This window comes from Daktulosphaira vitifoliae, unplaced genomic scaffold, assembly GCF_025091365.1.
Source record: "Daktulosphaira vitifoliae isolate Bord-2020 unplaced genomic scaffold, ASM2509136v1 Scaffold_3, whole genome shotgun sequence".
Classification (NCBI taxonomy): domain Eukaryota; kingdom Metazoa; phylum Arthropoda; class Insecta; order Hemiptera; family Phylloxeridae; genus Daktulosphaira; species Daktulosphaira vitifoliae.
Window position 1 is genome coordinate 9,387,480 of NW_026099574.1, and position 19,218 is coordinate 9,406,697.

At 25.3% G+C, this 19,218-nt stretch overlaps 1 protein-coding gene and 1 pseudogene across 2 annotated transcripts in view; both read left to right on the top strand.

Moving 5' to 3' along the window:
- Window positions 1-5,764: 5,764 nt before the first annotated feature.
- LOC126900410 (26S proteasome non-ATPase regulatory subunit 7-like) lies at window positions 5,765-7,000 on the top strand (annotated as a pseudogene).
- Window positions 7,001-15,919: 8,919 nt separating this feature from the next.
- LOC126900411 (GTP-binding protein Rhes-like) overlaps window positions 15,920-19,218 on the top strand; it is a 36,160-nt gene continuing 32,861 nt past the window's right edge. The window contains exon 1 of one of the 2 annotated variants that reach the window (XM_050676103.1): window positions 15,920-16,034. The gene's annotated coding sequence lies outside the window, so the exon portion shown is untranslated. The remainder of the gene's footprint in view (window positions 16,035-19,218) is intronic. The other variant, XM_050676101.1, reaches the window with a different exon arrangement.

Consider the following 19,218-nt stretch of genomic DNA (forward strand, 5'->3'; position numbering starts at 1 on the left):
TTAACAGTCGTTTATACTGTCTTGCGTTTATTTCGATAAATTAGTATCTCTGTGTATATAAAACTTAAAAAAAGGGATTCTCTACAATGGGACCTGCGTCTATTATAATTTTGTCACTTTCTTTTATTTTAAATTCCTTTTATATTATACTATGTTTTTACTAATAATATTTTCGATGAATTCCCTACAGTCGATATCGATATTCTTAAAATTTACTCTGAACTAGCCAAAATATAATTATAAGAATATGTCTATCTATATTCAAAATATAATTAACAAGACTGTGGTGGCCCAGCGTTTCTCAGCGTAAAGCCTTGGCTGGCGCGGACACAGTTACCTCGTTAATATATTTAAAATATTATTTCAATACACCTTTTACTATCCTTTACGTCAACTGCCTACACGTTACCGAAAGGTAATTGGCATAGTCCTTTATGGCTGGCGGGTACACACGCAGAGAATATTTCCAAGGTGTAGTTTCCTATCTTACGTACTATATATTTTATGATGAACTTTACCCGGACTATTAGCTCTAGAACTGGCTTGTCGACGGATATAGCGCACTTCAAAAATACTCTTTTTATAAGTTTAGTACTACTCTGTACCTCAACTGCCTACACGTTACCGAAAGGTAATTGGCATAGTCCCTTATGGCTGGCGGGTACACACGCAGAGAATATTTCCAAGATGTAGTTTCCTATCTTACGGACTATATATTTTATGATGAACTCTACCCGGACTACTAGCTCTAGAACTGGCTTGTCGACGGATATAGCGCACTTCAAAAATACTCTTTTTATAAGTTTAGTACTACTCTGTACCTCAACTGCCTATACGTTACCGATAGGTAATTGGCATAGTCCCTTAAGGCTGGCGGGTACACAGGCATAAAGTACTACTACTAAAACTAGTTAATTCTAATCACAAATTATGCTTCTTCATTTAGTTCGGCACATTTAAGGCTGTTCATAAATGTAGGGCACAATAAGCTTTATTATGAATATACGATAATGTATAAGGCTATTATGCCTGTATAAATAAAATTACGCTTCTTCACTCTTTTCGGCACATTTGAGGCTGTCCAGAAATGAAGGGCATAATAATATTTAAAACCTTTATATAAAAAATAGAGATACTGTCTATTTGTCGTGAGAACATTAGGTGATAATAAAATAAATAAAAACTTGTTCCTGTGTGAAATATTAATAAATCATCTAAGACAATGTTCACCACTTAGGATGATACATATAAAAAAAACTAAGTCACAGGGACAAAATATTTACTTATGCTGACGCAGATTCCATGTAAGAGAATATTTAGATGGTAGTCGTCGCAGTCGCTGTCGCAGAAAATCGTCAAAAGAAGTCCAAAGGAAGAGAGCAGGAGCCCTTTTTACGAGAAAAAATGGCTTTTTATACGCCGGATGAAGTAAGCCAGCGATCTCTATTGAAATTCCTAAGATGTTGGATAATTATTTGTGATTGGTTAATTGTGATAGAAACCCTGCCGTGGGCGTAGTTAATGAATTGTAGGGGACTGGTTTGAAACATGTGTTGATAAATAGTTATTTTTATTACTCTAAAAGGGAAACATTCCTTAGATGATTTATGGCTTTATTCATATATATGTGATATTTAGTACATGTGTTAATAATTATACTACATAACATATACAATATAAAGGGAAATTTTTATAAGCAACGATAGAAATGTTTTAGTTTTGTACGAATTTTCAATCCTTAATGTCATTATAACAATATTTTTCAAAAAATATATCATACTGGAGTATGGAAATTTTTAAATAATTTCGTATAGTGCAAGTATGTTAATTATATTAAAAAATATGATAAAAAGCATTTACGTAATAAAACTTATTTTCAATAAAGTATGTTGATGTATGTAAATAATGATGAAAGGATTGAATTAATTATCAAATTTATTAAAGGTCAATGATAAAATCATGTTTTGAAAAACGTATTTGAAAATTCAACACATGGTTCTTTGTGCGAGTTTTATTAATATCTTTGAAGTCCACTTTCTATATACAATATTTACTTATACTAAAAAAATTGTTTTTATCAAACGCCACTAAATGTAATTTCACATTGATATAATTAAATTTTAAAGAAAGATTTTAATTTTAGCATAAAAAGAAAAGTTCTTGAAACTTTCTTCTCGATTATGCAGAATGTCCTACCGCGATTTACTAATTTTAACATCATATAGTCAAATTAGTAAATCATAGTGAAACACCTTTATATATATCTTCATTTTTATTTCATCTTGAAAATTGTGTAAATTTACAAGTTATAAACATAAAGCGAGAAGGTAAAATAAACTTCAATTTTATATTACTAATGTTTAATTAAGCTCATCTTAGACTGAGATTCAATCAAATCCATAAGTGAGACCAAACATATTAAATTATCATAATAACAATTATCATTTTGTTAGAAATTTTTTTTCAAGTAAATTTACCAAAAGTTATAGCATTGTTAGTTAAGTCTGAGACATTCTGTGTAATAGAAAAATTAGTTTTAAAAAAATTCTAATTGTGTATAAAATTATAATTGAATATTGACGATATTGTACCAAAATAAAAACCTTATCTATTTTCAATTTAAACAATCCCGGATAGTATTTTTATAAATAATATAAAAATAAAGTTTTTCAACGTTATAATAAATATAATACTATATTAATGTTGTCAAAATCTTTTATAATATATATTTTTAAATATTTGGAATATTAATGCTCAGTCAGAATTAAAAAGTTCTAACGCAAAATCGATGATTTTTCATTAGATCGTTATTAAAAACATAATTATCATACAATTATACAGAACTTTTAATTTTTAATTTAAGTTATTTCGCTGTATAATAAGTGTAACTTTTTAAATATTCATTAAAAAAATTTATTTATTTTAGTTTCGATGCGAAGCTGAGTACGTATTAATTTTACCATGGTGTGTTTTTTTTTTATTTTTGATGTATCTGTTGCCACTTTTTCTCAGCTCTCACTGAACCGATTTCTTTCAACGATATCTTAAAAGATTACAAATTGTACCTAGTTGAAGACAACACCATCAAAAATTGAAAATTTTTTCCTCGTACCCTGTAAATAGGGAAAATCACTCATAAAATAACGATTTATAAAATCGATAAATTTCGATATTTTTTTTCTAAAAATTGCCATAACTTATTGAAAAATGAACAAATCAAAATAACTTTTTTGTATCGAAACCTTAGGTAATTCGCTTTTATTTGATATTGTATTTTTGAAAATCTGACCATTTACCTGCCCACAAGAGGGAATTCAAAATAGAAAACTATATAGTTTATTTCTGTGTCTGTGGTTAATTTTTCTCAGTTCTCACTTTACCAATACGTTAAAAAAACACGATTTTAATCTTGTTGAACTTATATTCCTCAAACATTGGAAAAAATCCTTTATTTTTTTAGATTGATATGTGATCAGAAACTACTAAAATTAAACACTATCTACAGATTTGCATCGAAGCGTTCTTATGATAATGATTTTAATCACTGTGAGATATCATCTATACTTGTCCCACTACGTCACGTACACACTGTGCCGCGACCCAACTGTGTTACCTTTTTTTTTTGTGTTAGACCTTTTGATTCTAGGTGAACAATTATTATTGATTTTAATTAAAATATTCATTTTAAATCAAATTAAAATTATTTATTCTTTATAAATAATTGAAACAGTAACATAGAACTCTAATTTTTAATTGTAAAAATCACAAAATTTTTTATTAATTGCTTAGTCAAAATTGCTATAACTTATATGAAAATTAAAGAATTAAATTGTTGGGAACACCCTAGATATAGCGTAGAGCAAAAAACTGTTAAGTGTTCTTTTCACTAAATTTAGTTATTGTATAATTTTATTAACCTACAGAATTAACTGAATTAATGGTTAGATTTTTAATAAGTATGTGCATAAAAAAAAAAATATATTGATAGCTAAAAGTAAAAAAAGAACTAAGGGCATTTTGGCTTTTTTTTTTGAAAATTTTTTTAAGCTTATAATAAGATTTTTTTTATATAAATTTGGAAAAAATTAATTCAATATTTGAGTCACTCAATATAATCAAATAAGTGATAATGTAAAAGAAATAAATGATTTTTAATGTTTTTTTAAAACAATTTTTATCAATATGCATTAGTGACCTTATATTTAATGAAACATTATTATATAAATTTAATATTTACAACAATGTGCTAGTAGATTAATCTATAAATTTATATACTTTCATTAAAACTAATTATANAAATTATTATATAAATTTAATATTTACAACAATGTGCTAGTAGATTAATCTATAAATTTATATACTTTCATTAAAACTAATTATATTAGTATTCAGAACAATGGATATACAAAGGAAATAAAAAAGAAATTTGTTAAAAACAACAGATTAAGTTGTAAGTTCAATATTTTTTTGCATTTTTATCGTAATAGATAACTTAAATAGAAGTAATAGTTATAATTTCCTAGTAACTTTTGGNAAAAATAATTATAAACAAAATAAGAAGCATTTTACAGTCATCATTTAAAAACTATCTTAATTAAAAATATTTAGCATTTTTAGTATTATTCACTAGTCAAACTTTTAAATATATACCTTGGTTTATTTGTTTAATCAGATAAAAATTGGGATAACCTAAATTAAAGTTCTATATTGTATGTTAACATAAAATAATTCACTCATTATTTTATAGTCCAAAGGTTCATTATTAGTTGTATTATTTTCTAAATTAATTATTAAATATATTTTTTTTAATAATTTAAATCTTAAATTATTTCAATTGATCTGCTTTTTATTCAGGATATTTAAAGTAATAATTACATAATTCTTTTTTTAACATATAGACAACTTATTGGTATAATTATAGCATTTTATTATATCACTTTTAATATAAGTAATATTATTTATTTATTAAGTTATCAATAAATAAAGAGAAAACTTGGATTAACAAAAATACTGTCCCATATGTTAAAATTTAAATGAACAAATCTTTATTATTTTTCATCAGTTCATTGGATATGTTATGTTTTATTCTTAATAAATAATATTTCTTAAAGTGAGTACACTAGAATACTTTTGAAGGTTTCAATAGATTTTTGTATACAACATCAATTGTATTATTCCAGTGTTATATGAATCATGACTTATCTGTTCATCTCATTCTTTCATTGGTTTATCGACTTACAAAAATATGATAAATGGTACTGAAAAGATACATCTTAATGATTTGGTATGTAAACAATTTATTGGTGTTTTATCAATTTTGAATAAATCTAATTAGATTTAATAACTCAAAAACTTACTTATGGTTTCTTAGAAGAATAAGAAATTATTTCAATATAATATTCCAGTAGTTTAGAGCTATAAGCATTAATAAGCTTTATAGTTAATTATAATAATTTTCTTCAAACGTCATAGATTTCAGTCACATCATTAAATCTTTTTATACACTAAAAAATTCAAAACCTTTCCAAATATCCATTAAAGTTTTAAGTCACTTCATGATATAATAGTCGGTANAAGTTTTAAGTCACTTCATGATATAATAGTCGGTATGAAGATATTACGCTTGCAGTTCCTTTTGAGGCATTTAGTTTTTATACTCAAACTTCCTATAGTCCTTTTTTATTTTGAGTAATCAAACAAAAGGATAGATTTTTTAGTTAAGCCCATAGACTATTTATTTTATTTTGTTTATTTTAGAGGAACAATGTCATGAAATGAATCACTAATATCTAAAGTGGTTGTCCATCCTTTAGTATTGCTAAGTGTAGTGGATCATTTTACTCGTCTTGGAAAAATTGGTAATCAAAAAAGAGTAGTAGGAGTGCTACTTGGTTCATGGCAACAAAATAAAGTACTTGATATTTCAAATAGTTTTGCTTTACCATTTGATGAAGATGATAAAGATAAATCTGTATGGTTCTTGGACCATGATTATCTTGAAAATATGTATGGTATGTTTAAAAAAGTAAATGCTCGTGAAAAGGTTGTTGGATGGTATCATACTGGTCCTAAACTACATCAAAATGATATAGCTGTCAATGAGCTTGTACGACAATATTGTGTAAATAATACTTCAGTATTAGTAATTGTTGATGTGAAACCTAAAGATGTTGGTATACCTACTGAAGCTTATAGAGTTGTTGAGCAGATTCATGATGATGGATCACCTCCATCTAAAACATTAGAGCATATAGCTAGTGAAATTGGAGCTGAAGAAGCAGAAGAAGTTGGTGTCGAACATTTATTAAGAGATATAAAAGATTCTACCAGTGGTTCTCTCAGTCAACGTGTAGCTAATATTATATTTGGTGCTAGAGGCTTGTATAAGCAAATGGTTGATATAAAAGATTATTTACAACAAGTAGTTGATGGAAAGTTACCTGTGAATCATCAAATTATTTATCAATTACAAGAGATATTCAATTTACTACCAGATGTCGATAAAGAAACATTAGTAGCTGCCATGCATGTTAAGGTGAATGATCATATGCTTGCTGTTTACTTGGCTACAATGATAAGGACAATTATTGCTTTACACAACTTAATCAACAATAAAATTGCAAATAGTGATGATGAAAAAAAGCAACTGAGAGAACCTGAAGAAAAGAAAGAAGATGTAGGCAAAAAAAAGGAAATTAAAGCAAAGTAATTGTTATTTCTACTAAAATTTTGTAAATATATTGCAATAAAATGAATGTCATTTCTAATTGAAAATCCGAAATCAATAATAACATTTGTAACAATTACCATGAAATTTTTTATTTTTTTCAAACTCTATTTTTAAATCTTTAAATGTTGTCTTATATTTTTGATTTCGTATAGTATCAAGTTAAAAAATAAATTATTCTATGTTTATTTAATGCAAACTAATTACTCTACTAAACTATTTAATAATCATTATTTTTTTAATATAATAAAATTAATTTAAAAATGTTCCATATTTTTAGTTGTAATTTTTTTTATATTTAAATATCAAGTAATAGTTATCTGAGTGTGTATTAATTATGAAATAAGTTTTTCTTGTGTTCTTAAAAATAACTACAATTAATTTTTGATATGGAGTATTAAAACCAGACACATTTTTTGCTGGTTATTACATACTTCTGTTTTAATTTAAATCAAGACACAAGTGTTTTCAAACTAATATTTAAATGTTAAATTAATGTATGAATTAAAAACTTAAGAAATATTTCACTTCCTCAAAAATTTAATGTTTACCTACTTACATAACTGTATCATCCATTAATTTTCTTTAATTCTTTTAAGAATATGTTTTGAAATAAAAATTCTGTTTTTTTAATGGATTAATTATATAACACATTTAACAAATTTTTTAAATTAAAAAATCTATCAGTAATAAGGCTTTTTATTTTAAATAATATTATGTGATTCGATTTTTTTTTCAAAACAAGTATTGAAAGGTTTCAAAGAGTTCTCAAACAATTAAATAAATTAAACAAATCATGAGCTTATGTATATTGTAATATTGCGAAATCACATAAATGTTGAAATATTTTCATCTATTTATTGAATTTTTTGGCCTTAATTATTGTTGTAAAAAATAAATAATAAAATAACTAAATAAATAAATATCACTCAAAAATATTGGCTACGTTTAAAAAAAAAATAATTGTATTTTATAATGCTATTTTAATAATTTTATTTTGTAGCTAAATATTTTATACTATTTGTTTTAATAAGACAGTTACCGAAATAATTTTGGAACATCTAAAGAATTGAGGAGTATTGAATAGCAATACTTATTTCAAATTTTTTTTAATTGATTTTATCTAAAAATTTAGATATGTGCATAATTAATTATGAAATTATTTATTAATTACTTTTGAGTTTATAAATTCAAAATTAATGAGTATTATAATATTTTTAATTTGATGTTTCCTTTGATTATTATTCAAATGTTTTAATGATTTTATATATAAGAACTACGTTAAAGAGTGATAAGGTTGGGTGGCAGCTCAATTGGAGCATTTTGTAGGTCTCGGCTCTATTCCAACCTACAAGAATTCGCTATGATAGAGTATAATTATTCGTGTGTAATATAGTACAAATATGATGATGGGAGGAGGAATTGGTAAGTTATACCGCATCTCAGATATTTAGCATAACGGTCATATTTGTTATGTATATTTAAACTCATTTTATAACGTGTTTTATTATCAGTGGCATATCATATAAGTATTTTTTATCAAAAACTTTTTATAGAAGTAGTTCTTTAAGTTTTTTTCGATGTGCAACTTGTTTCTAAATAATATCAATTGAATTAATAGTGTTTATTACATAAACAGTCTAGTATAGTGGCTAAAAAGTTCTCAACGAGCTCAGCAACTATTCGTTAAAGAGAGGTACGTATTACCTTCTAGAATATTATCGAACTTTACTGAACGTTATTAATTTAGACTATTCTTTGCAATGTCTATTCCATTATCAGGACCGTCCTTAAAAAAATATAGCAAAACCTAGGCACTTAGTCTTGCACTTATATTTTAAATTACGTCTTTACAGTTGTGTAAATTATTTGCTTGGAAATTTCGAAGTATTCCAATATTCTACTCTTTCCTACGAATATTAAGTTTAAAAAAAGAGCAATAATGTTTGTAATGTAAGATAGAGAAATTTGAAAAAGTGAGAATCCGCCTTAAATTATTATAAGCATATAATCGGTTTTTCTTTAATTATTATAAAGTAAAACTTTGGCTGCAATGGCCATGTATGTCTCTGCCATCAGTCTCTGTATGATCGTGTTGTCTATTCTCGAGGATTCTATGTTTTTCCATTTAGTAATTGTGTTTATAATTTCATTGAGCTTGGATTCTTGTTTTTTCCACTGTTTTAACCAAATATTGTCCATTTTATTTTTTATCACTTTTTTTTTTATGTCTGTGTAGGTTGTTTTGTTGATTGTTGGTTTAATACTTGTTTCACGGCCGTTTATTGCTTCTTGGTCTGGTTTTTCATTTTTGACAAGATAATCTATTTATTGAAACCATTTTGAAAAAAAAATTTTTTTTCAAAAATATTTCAATTTATCCATTCTGTTATATACATGTACAGTTACATTAATTATTATTATTTAATTTTGTAGCCGAAATATAGAACAAGTATGTTTATAAGAAGTATTAGTATTACACAAGGAGATTCATTTATAATGAACCACTTAATTAAACAAATAATAAAAATAATATTTTTCGGTGCTTTATGCTTTTATAATGGTATGAACTTTATTTTTTAATGACGACATACACATTTAACTAGCTTATAAAATAAAAAATGATCTAATTAAGAAAACGGCTGTTCGATGACAACTTTTCGATCCATTATTTCGTAAGTTATAATTATTTTTAAATATAGAAAGTATATCTGATCCTTTACCTGCCCTCGGGAGGATTTCCAAATGGCAACTTTATGACAAACTCGCAAAAACTAATTATAAACGCTTAAAGTTTTCAAGTTGAACATGATAAATATATATAAATATGAATAGTCATTTGTGTTCAATAGGACCTAAGGTATATATTTTTACCAAATAAGTTTTTTATTATATTATTAATTTTTAATATAAATTAATCATTTATTGTTTATATGTTAATATTCATTTTTTACTAATTAGTAATTATCTCAAAATTTAATTTCAGACTTGAAATTAGCACGAAATTAAAAAAATGTATTTTTATCTCTAATGAAAATTCTTTGCAGACCAATTTAGACCAAATTATTTTAATTTATTTTCTGAAATTTTTGCATCAAGTTCTTCAATTTTTATAGACGNATTTATTTTCTGAAATTTTTGCATCAAGTTCTTCAATTTTTATAGACGTATACTATCAAAGTAACAAAATATGCAACTACTTTATAATTTCTTCTTAAATTGTACATAATTAAATAATTGATTATCAATTTCATACTGAATTTAAGAACTATAGTTAAAATTATAAATTACAATGTATTTATTGATGTATTATTTTTATAAATTAAAAAACTACTAAGCAGTTTATAATTAAGAAAATGGGAGTTGATGTTGTTTTTGGAAGAATCCAATAATTTCTTATAGTTATACAATATGTACTGATTTGCGTTGAAGCATTTCTTATAATTGTGATTTTGAACACTGTCAGATAGCATTTATACTTCTGTCAACTATGCAACATCCCTACTGTACCAAGATCTAACCGTGCTACTTTTTTTTTAGTATTATTATTTATACGATCATCAAATAACGAAAAACAAGCAGTTTCCTCTTTCAGATACTATTAATGATTAATAAATATTATAATTGCTGATTCAGCCATTTTTTTTGTCTTCCTATTTATAATCTTCAATTCTTCTTAAAAATAGTGTATCATTTTAGGGTGATTTTATGGCTTTAGGAGACCTAAACCAAAACTACATAAAACTTCACTATAAAACAACACACAGTTTTTAATGATATAATTTCTACTTTTGTCATTTTAAATTGTTCTTCTTTTTTCTAGCCTTTATGCCAACTACTTGGGGTTGGCTAACCCTATGTAGTTGGGATAAGGGTAGCCACCCTTATCCTAAACTTCCACGATTTCCCACGTCATCTACGCACACAATGGCTGTCTTCATATCGCATTCAATAACATCTCTTCATCTTTTTTTGATCTTCCTCTACCTTTTCTTCCTACAACATTTATTTTCATAACTGTTCTTACAATATCCAATTTTTCTCTCCACTTGACATGACCAAACTAAGTCAAACTAAACCATCTAAGTCTATTTTTTCTCCTCATATCCCCGATTTACATTACAAAATTGTAGCTAAATTGTTCTTGAAATATAAATATTTTTAAGTAATATATTCCCTTACACACCTCTTTAGCAAGATGGTTGGCTCCTGATCCGAGAATATTGTTAATTTAGTGTATGAAAAAAACGTAGTGCAAAAGAATTTCTAAAATATGACGTCGACAAGCCAAAAATAATATTAATCTATTTAACATTTGTTTAAAAGCACACATGAACCTATCATTATTGGAAGTCGTTGTGTTAAAGACGAACGCTTTAACTTTTTCTAACACATCTCAATCCTTTAAAGTATCATATACAGTAGACCAAATTTATTTTCCAGTTTTGTTATGATTTCATAAAAAAAAATATTATTTAAAACATGACTAATGTTAAAAACTACTTATAATACTTAAATGTTAATATATATTTACAGTTACCGGATAGCTCGATAGAAAAGGTCCCGTTTCCTGGGAAGTAAAGATTTTGGTTTAATTCCTAGTCCACAAATGTACTTTTTCCTCAGTTTTTGAAATTACTTACACGAAGAGAATTTTTTTATAGAATATAATGCTTGAAAACAAATCTTATGTATTATTTGGAATATCATGTATTTATTAAAAAAATATTGGTTTTTAAAAAAATTGAATGATTTTTTTACTTTTTATTCTTAATTTCAATAATACAGAAATTTTGTACTTACCTTTTTTTAAATAATATATTTATAAATATATTTGGTAATATAAAATTTTGATGTATTCTCAATATTATTGACAAAAAAACAAAAAAATAATTTTTTTCGCAAAAATTATTTTTTTATTCATTTTTTATGCCTTATAAGGATGTCAACTTTATTTTTCAAATGGTATCATACGTAATTAACTATCTTATTTGGTTTTTAATAACCTAATTAAGAAAATTACTGGTCAAAAATAACTTTAGGACAATACTCTTTGTAGTAAAATGCTAGTTGAACTCAATAAGTATTTAACCTAAAGTTGTGATCAAACTATCCAAATTCTAAGAAAACTAAAAATACAATTATTTTTTTCTTATTTGACACAATAAAATCATATACTTTTAATATAATTAAAAACGGTAAATATTATTTAAAAAAGAAGGTAACGCAAAATATTTGCTGGATCAAAAATTGAGATGTTAAAATCTGCTGAGAGACACTGTATGAACAATGATTATGTATTTTTTAAACCAACATGTGTAATGATGCAGTGCTGCCTTTGGGCCTTCTATCATGTGTTCTAGAAATAATTTGGAACTCCACAAAAGGTATGTAATTTTTGTAAGTGCCGTGCAATAGAACTATTATCAATTCACGAAAATATTATGGCATTTCACCCTCATACGTCTTTTTATTTTAGCACCCTGTGCACACGTCGATACTTTAGTAATGCAACGAAATGTTGAAAACTAAGTTTAACATCAAAAGTTACAGTTCGTCACATTAATACTTATAACGCTACTGAAATCTTAAAGGTCAGTAAGTTTTCAGCTTTATAATTTGTAAAGTTATTATTGAATAATAGTAAATTAAATAAAAAAATGAGTCACCCAATTAAATGTTTTAATTAATCTTAATTAATTATCTACATATATTTTTATAGTTAACTTTATTTTCTAGAAGATGTTCACTATGGTTAATTTTTGCCGCGCGTTTAAAAATATGCTTCTAAAAGAAATAAATATTTTTAGGCTGGTTTTTATTATAATCCCTTTAATTTGTAACTCAGGACACGTGCACCATTTAATATATTCATTAAATGTGATCCTTTCATTTGAAACTTGTATATATTTTCAATTGCTGTACTAACAAGAATGTTTATACTAATTTAAAGGATGATTGATTTTTTATTGATCGCTAGATTTTTTATAATTATAATTAGAGAATTTTTTTTCTAGCTTATTTAAATAGTATTTTATTTCTCAAATTTTGTGTGATCAAATATTTATTTAAGTCTACCTCTTATCCCTTATAAGGGAATCAACTTTATTTTTTTTAACTTATAACATACATAGTTAATTAGTTTATATAATAGAAAATGATCTAACCTAAAAATCACTGGTCGATAACAACAAAAATATTTTATAACAGAAATGGAGATATATATGTAATTAACAAAAGCCAAAAAAAAAAAAAATTCACAAAAAATTATTTAAGAGATATTCAGTGGCTAGTGGTAAAAGAATTACCTGTAAATATTGCGTCCTACGTAGATCTACCAACTCTTATGAATTTTGATATAATTATAATTTTATTGAATTATTGCTTTTTTAGGTCACATTCAAAGCACATTATTTATTATTTATTAGTAAAAAATTTTTATTTCTTATTATTATTTGAAATTTCAAAATAGCCATTTTATTCCCTCTCACACAAAATATTTTAATGGGTTAATTTTAGGACAAATATTTATCAAGTTATAAGCATTTTATACATAGAATTGGTATAAAACTTCGTAACAATACATTTTTTTGTCGATTAATTTTCTTTTTAGTGATAATTAATAAAAAATATGCTTTTAACGTAGTCTATAAAAGAGATAAGTTATTGAAAACAAACATTTAATCTAAATTATAATTAGATCAAAAATTATAAGATATGTCAGAACTTTGTGAGACAATCTGCATATATCAGCGAATAAGGTTTTTGATGTTAACAAAAATCATTTATATGGTTTATTACTTAAATTTAATTGAACACTGATTTAATGGGTATAAAAATATTTAAAATTTAAGAACATATCTTAAGTCATCAGTATTATTATTCTTAGTTTAATTCCACACGTTAAAGCTATAATACTTCAAAGTATAGTATAATGCTCGAAACTAGAGGAAGATATTTCAGCCACATGTAATGATGATAGATGACTTAAATAATATATATAGTACAATCGTTTGTCTCTTCTGACAATGTAACTTAATAAAACTTCAGTTTTATAGTCCTTGATAAGAAATTAATGAATAAGATAGATCAGTATTAATTATTATTATTACTTTAAATTAACTAGTATTATTTAACATTTATTAATTCATTGATGTTATCTTTAAGCTATAAAATTTATCAAACAAACACCTTGAGATTGTCATTGTAATTAAAATAAGTATTTTATAAGTAAAATTAACTATTTAAAGCATTATTTATTTTTAAATTGATTACCATTTGTACAAGCTGTAAACTAATAAATAGTTAAGTCTAAAAAAATTAGCTCTCGTTAAAGCTATGTTTGATATTTCTATCAATCTTATGTTAAAATATCAAGGTATTATTTAAATTTAAAATCGTAATAAGTAATTTAAAATCTTTTATATACATTATTCTTAAATGAAATATTTGTAAATCAGTAACAATAATTTCTTGTCACAAAAACAACTTGCGTTATTCATTATATTTTTCTATGCGCCGCAGGTGTTAATAGTACTTAAAGTGATTACACTGCAACTAGAAAGTAAGCCAAAAGATATACAACCCCATCCAAAAAAAACATTTTTTATCACTCCATTATATTATAAATAAATGTATCGTTATTTTTTTATTTATACAACACTATAAAAATATTTTATTTTTAAGAATTTACAGTTTATATACCCATTATTAACATACTTTTCGTATTAAATCAATTTTTTAGTATTGCCACCTAATAAATTACAAATTAAAATATAATTAAATAATTATAGTGTTTTTGTTTAAATATACCTTATTATTGTTAGCATGTTTAGTGAATAATACAAAACCTCATATGTTAGAGAGTTTTAAGTAGCACAATGTTTGACCGTCATTAACACACTACAGCTAATATTAAATTCAAATGTCTTGTGCACACTATTGAAATTTCTACACTATTATACATCTTATACACAAACTTCCTTTGTAATCATCACTATCATTGTTATAAAAGTTATCTTTTGGCATTTAAATGAGTTGAGATATATTCAGAAATTAGGTGCCTGGGTGCTAATGTTTTGGCTCCCTACATAACATTTTTTTTTGCTTATCAAAAAATTTTCTTCTGTATTGCTGTTCACGAAAATATTGATGAAAAAAAAAAGGTTATCAAAAAAAAAAAATTCAAACATTATTATGTAAAAATCTAATGCTGTCCTTAAAATACTATTCGGGACGATCCCCCCTCTAGACACCATTAATATTTCAGTGATACATAGTGAGGTCAATAACTTGATCCAATATTATTTAGCTGTAACTTTTTTAAACTACGTTAAAAACATATTTTAAATTATTTGTGTTTAATTTTTTCAAAATAGCCATTCTTTAGCTCTTTTCTTATAAAAAAATTTGGTGAGTCGAAAAAAACTCTAAAGAAAGTATGGAATTACAAGTATTTTAATACATAGAGTGGGTATGTAGCGCAGGCAGATATAGTTAGTACTAGTGTATGTGTCTACAAAATTATTTTTATTTTAAAACTAGCTTTAATTCGATTTTTTGTACATAAAACATTATATTTAACGACTGGTTTCTAGAAAGTACTCTTAATAAAAACATTATTCAAATACTGTTGGTCTTTTAACCGCATAACACTCATCCATTATTACTTGATTAATACATTTCAATATATAAATTAATACAAAGTGTTTAACTATACGGGCCTTGCAAGAAGTGATAAAAATGAATTTTAATTCATGAAAAACGTCACAATAAACTTATTTTCTTTACTTTTCATCTAAATAGCTCTGAAAACATCACTATTTCATTTATATATATATTTTTTTGATCTCCTCAAATGTCACGCAAGTATTTGACACATTGTTCGACAAAGAAATGTTTGCAAACTATAACATACTTTGATATTTTTGGACAGATTTTAACTAACGACATGGGTACAATAATCCAAGTAGCTGGAAATAATGGAAAAGCGGGATAAAGTGGCGGGGACGCCTCGTGCTGTGACCACTCCTCGTGTAGGTACTACAAAGACTGTACAATGTTGCGTTTACGCTTACTCTACGGCGTACTTACGTTACGGTGACTTCGATGGGTTGTGACGGGATGTGTAAAACGGGACGTAAGCGAACATGCGCGTGATTGACCGTGGCAACCGCCGGGCAGGCTAGCGCAATTTAACGGTTGTTGAGTTGCACATCGGCATTCTTACGGTTATCACTTGTCTGTCGTCCTATCCCCTCGTTTATCGTACACTATTCGTCTTTCAATTATCGCAACAGACTTGCTGGTAAGAATTTCTTAATAGATTACTTACTGATTTGGATTATAAAATAAGATATTATGTTGTTACCCAACGTAGTTTTATTTGCTTTTTACCATGATTTCTATTAAGTAAAAATGTTTACCATATTTTTACAAATTGTATTTGTTATACATAAGGGAAATCATACGGTCATAATAGAAAATATCGTCACCTTCAGTGGGACTACCAGAAATTATTTTGAATTATTATTTTAATATCTGATGACCTTATTTTTTATTTTGATAATTAAAAAAATGTTCGGCTGTATTGCATTTTTAATACTTTAAATGAGCAGATATTTATTGACATATTTTTAAGCATTTTTGGAATATAAAATCTCTAATTTCAGATACTAAAGTACTAGATACTCTATTTAGAAATTCTGAATATTGATGACTGAACGCAAACGAGGTGACGGTGTATACCTTTAAAATTTTTCATAAAAATTATATACTCTTACAAGACAAAATTACAAAATATTATAATTAATTAGAAAAGATAAAACAATTGTTCAGGAACAGTTTTGTTAAGTTTTCCAATCTTACCTTTAATATTCATCATACCTCTAGTTACTGGACTTTATACGTCGTTCTCATATAAGAAATAACCATGTGTTTCATGATTATTATTATTATTATTTTATTGCTTCAGAGAGTTCTATAACTGTTAAAAAGTTTTACTATTTATATTTCAATACTTAAATTACATTGAATATTTTTATTTATTTAATAAGTTTTCCAATTTTAAATTTTAATTACGAAAAATGAATAGTAAAATTATTTCTTAGTCACTATTTTAACGACAACGATGATATAAACTGCAAATATAAAATTAATTTAAAGATAATAAAAATTCACTTATTAATCAGAACGTTTTAAAAAAGGTTAAAAACAATAATTTATTGTGTCGACAAGTTTTAAAATTTCTTTTTTAAGGATTGTTGAGTATATTTTATATTTATATAGCTTAGTATTACTACGATACAATGTTTTTTTAGTGGACTAATACAACTTAAAAAAATATAATTTTGGTTATTTATTTTTTTAAGTACACTTGTCACTAACTTATAAAATCAAACTAATTTTTAAAAGACAACTTGTTACAAAAAATAAAGTTTCAGAAGTTAAAAAGTAGAAAGCACTTTATTAAACAAATATAAAGAGTTAATTTATTGTTCAATACTTGACACGTGGTAAATAAAAAAAATAAAAAAATTTTTCCTATAAAATTTTAGACTTAAGCTATACTAAAATAAAAACCGCAATTCTTTACAAAATTATTTCATACTGACGTTTTTTTTTTTTTTTTGACAGTTTAGATAAAGTTACCATTAATAGCCAATTTTTCGCTAGCTTAGAATAAGAATTCACTTACGGTAAATATACGATTATAGTAAAATAGAATGTTTGCTTTTAAATCTTTTATCAACACAACTTTGTTCATGACATCAAAGATTATCGAAAAAGAAAAACATTTTAACGGTATTTTGATATTTATAGCCTCTTCAAAATTTTATAACTCGACATTCATACTATCTGATGGGATAATATAAATGAAATTTCGCATTGGTTATTTTTTAATCTAAGCCAGTTATTTATTTTTGTTTTTTTTAAATACACGTGGGAAATTAATACGATTTTCTCAGACATAACTAAATTCAAAACCCAACCGTTTTTCACTAGTAATGTTTCTAGAGTTTTACATTTGAGAGAAATTACTTAGTTTAAAATAGTTTAAGAAAAACTATTTTAACATATCTAAATTGTATTTAGATCATGTAATTCTAAAATACTGGAGAAGAGTTCGTACCCAAATATTTAGGTTAAATATATATGTAAATGGTGAAATATAAAAGAAACTTAAATCCGTATAAATACTTTATTAAAAAAACAGTATTTATGAACTAATGTTTTTATTTTCAAATTGATTATTAGTATAGAAATCTATTATTAAACATTTTTTATTGAAATAAGTTTACAAGTAATGAGAATTGATACACAAAAGCCTGACTTAGCACAAAACTATTTAAGAATAGATAGGATTTGTTGGCGATGTTGACAGTTGGAGATTATTGTAAATTTATGTCTTAAGATGATTAAAAGTATATAATTAATCCAAAAATGTTACAGCCCAACCAATCTCATCTCAACTGTTGATAATTCATCTGGGGCCTGTGATTCAGGATTAGAGACGCATGTGTTCATTAACTTGAAATCACTCCCTATTTAAATTCAGTAAATACGCTTAATAAAAAAATATGAGATTACTTAAATAAATACAAAAGTTATATTTTTTTCTGCCTTTAGTTTTTATTAGACTGTTCCGAAATTTCATTATGTAAATACGTTGAAACGCTTTTTGTATTGTTATTCTTCAAGGAGTTTATATGAAAGTCATCTTTAATATTATTGGTTTCATAATATTAATTTATTTTTAAAATCAGTTACTGTTTTTAGGTAGCAAAAAAATTTATATAAAAAATATAAAAACGGTAGCACAGTGGGGTCGCGGCATAGTGGAGACATTGCATAGTAGGGTCCAGTATAGATTTAATCTGACAGTGATTAAAATCACTATCATAAGAAACGCTTCGATGCAAATCTGTAGATAGTGTTTAATTTTAAAAAATTGATGGATAATTGCAAAAGCAACATCAACTTCTATTAAAATAAAATACAAAACCCATAATTATCATACAAAAATAGTATATTTTTCAATATGGTAGCCATTTGCGTATAGAAGATAGATCGTCGGGACAAATTTTTTTTTTTCATTTTGTAGTACATAAAATAAGCTTTAATTTTATATATGTTTAAAGGACGCAGTATTTCCGGAACATTTTCAAAAATTAAGTTGAAAAAGTTATTTTTTGTAAAAAAGTTACTATTTTAAATCCTCCCAGTGAGCAGAATAAGTGTTAGATTTTCAAAAAAAATTATATCAAATGAAAGGGAAATATCTAAGGTTTCAATACAAAAAAATATTATTTTTATTTGTTCATTTTTGAAAAAGTTATGGCAGTTTTAAGTACAAAAAACATCCCGATAAAATGTAATTTTTATCGCAAACATTACATTTTTTTTTAAATTTTCGACAGCCATTTGCACATAGAAGATAAGATGTCGGGACAAATTTTTTTTTTTCATTTGATAGTATATAACATAACCTT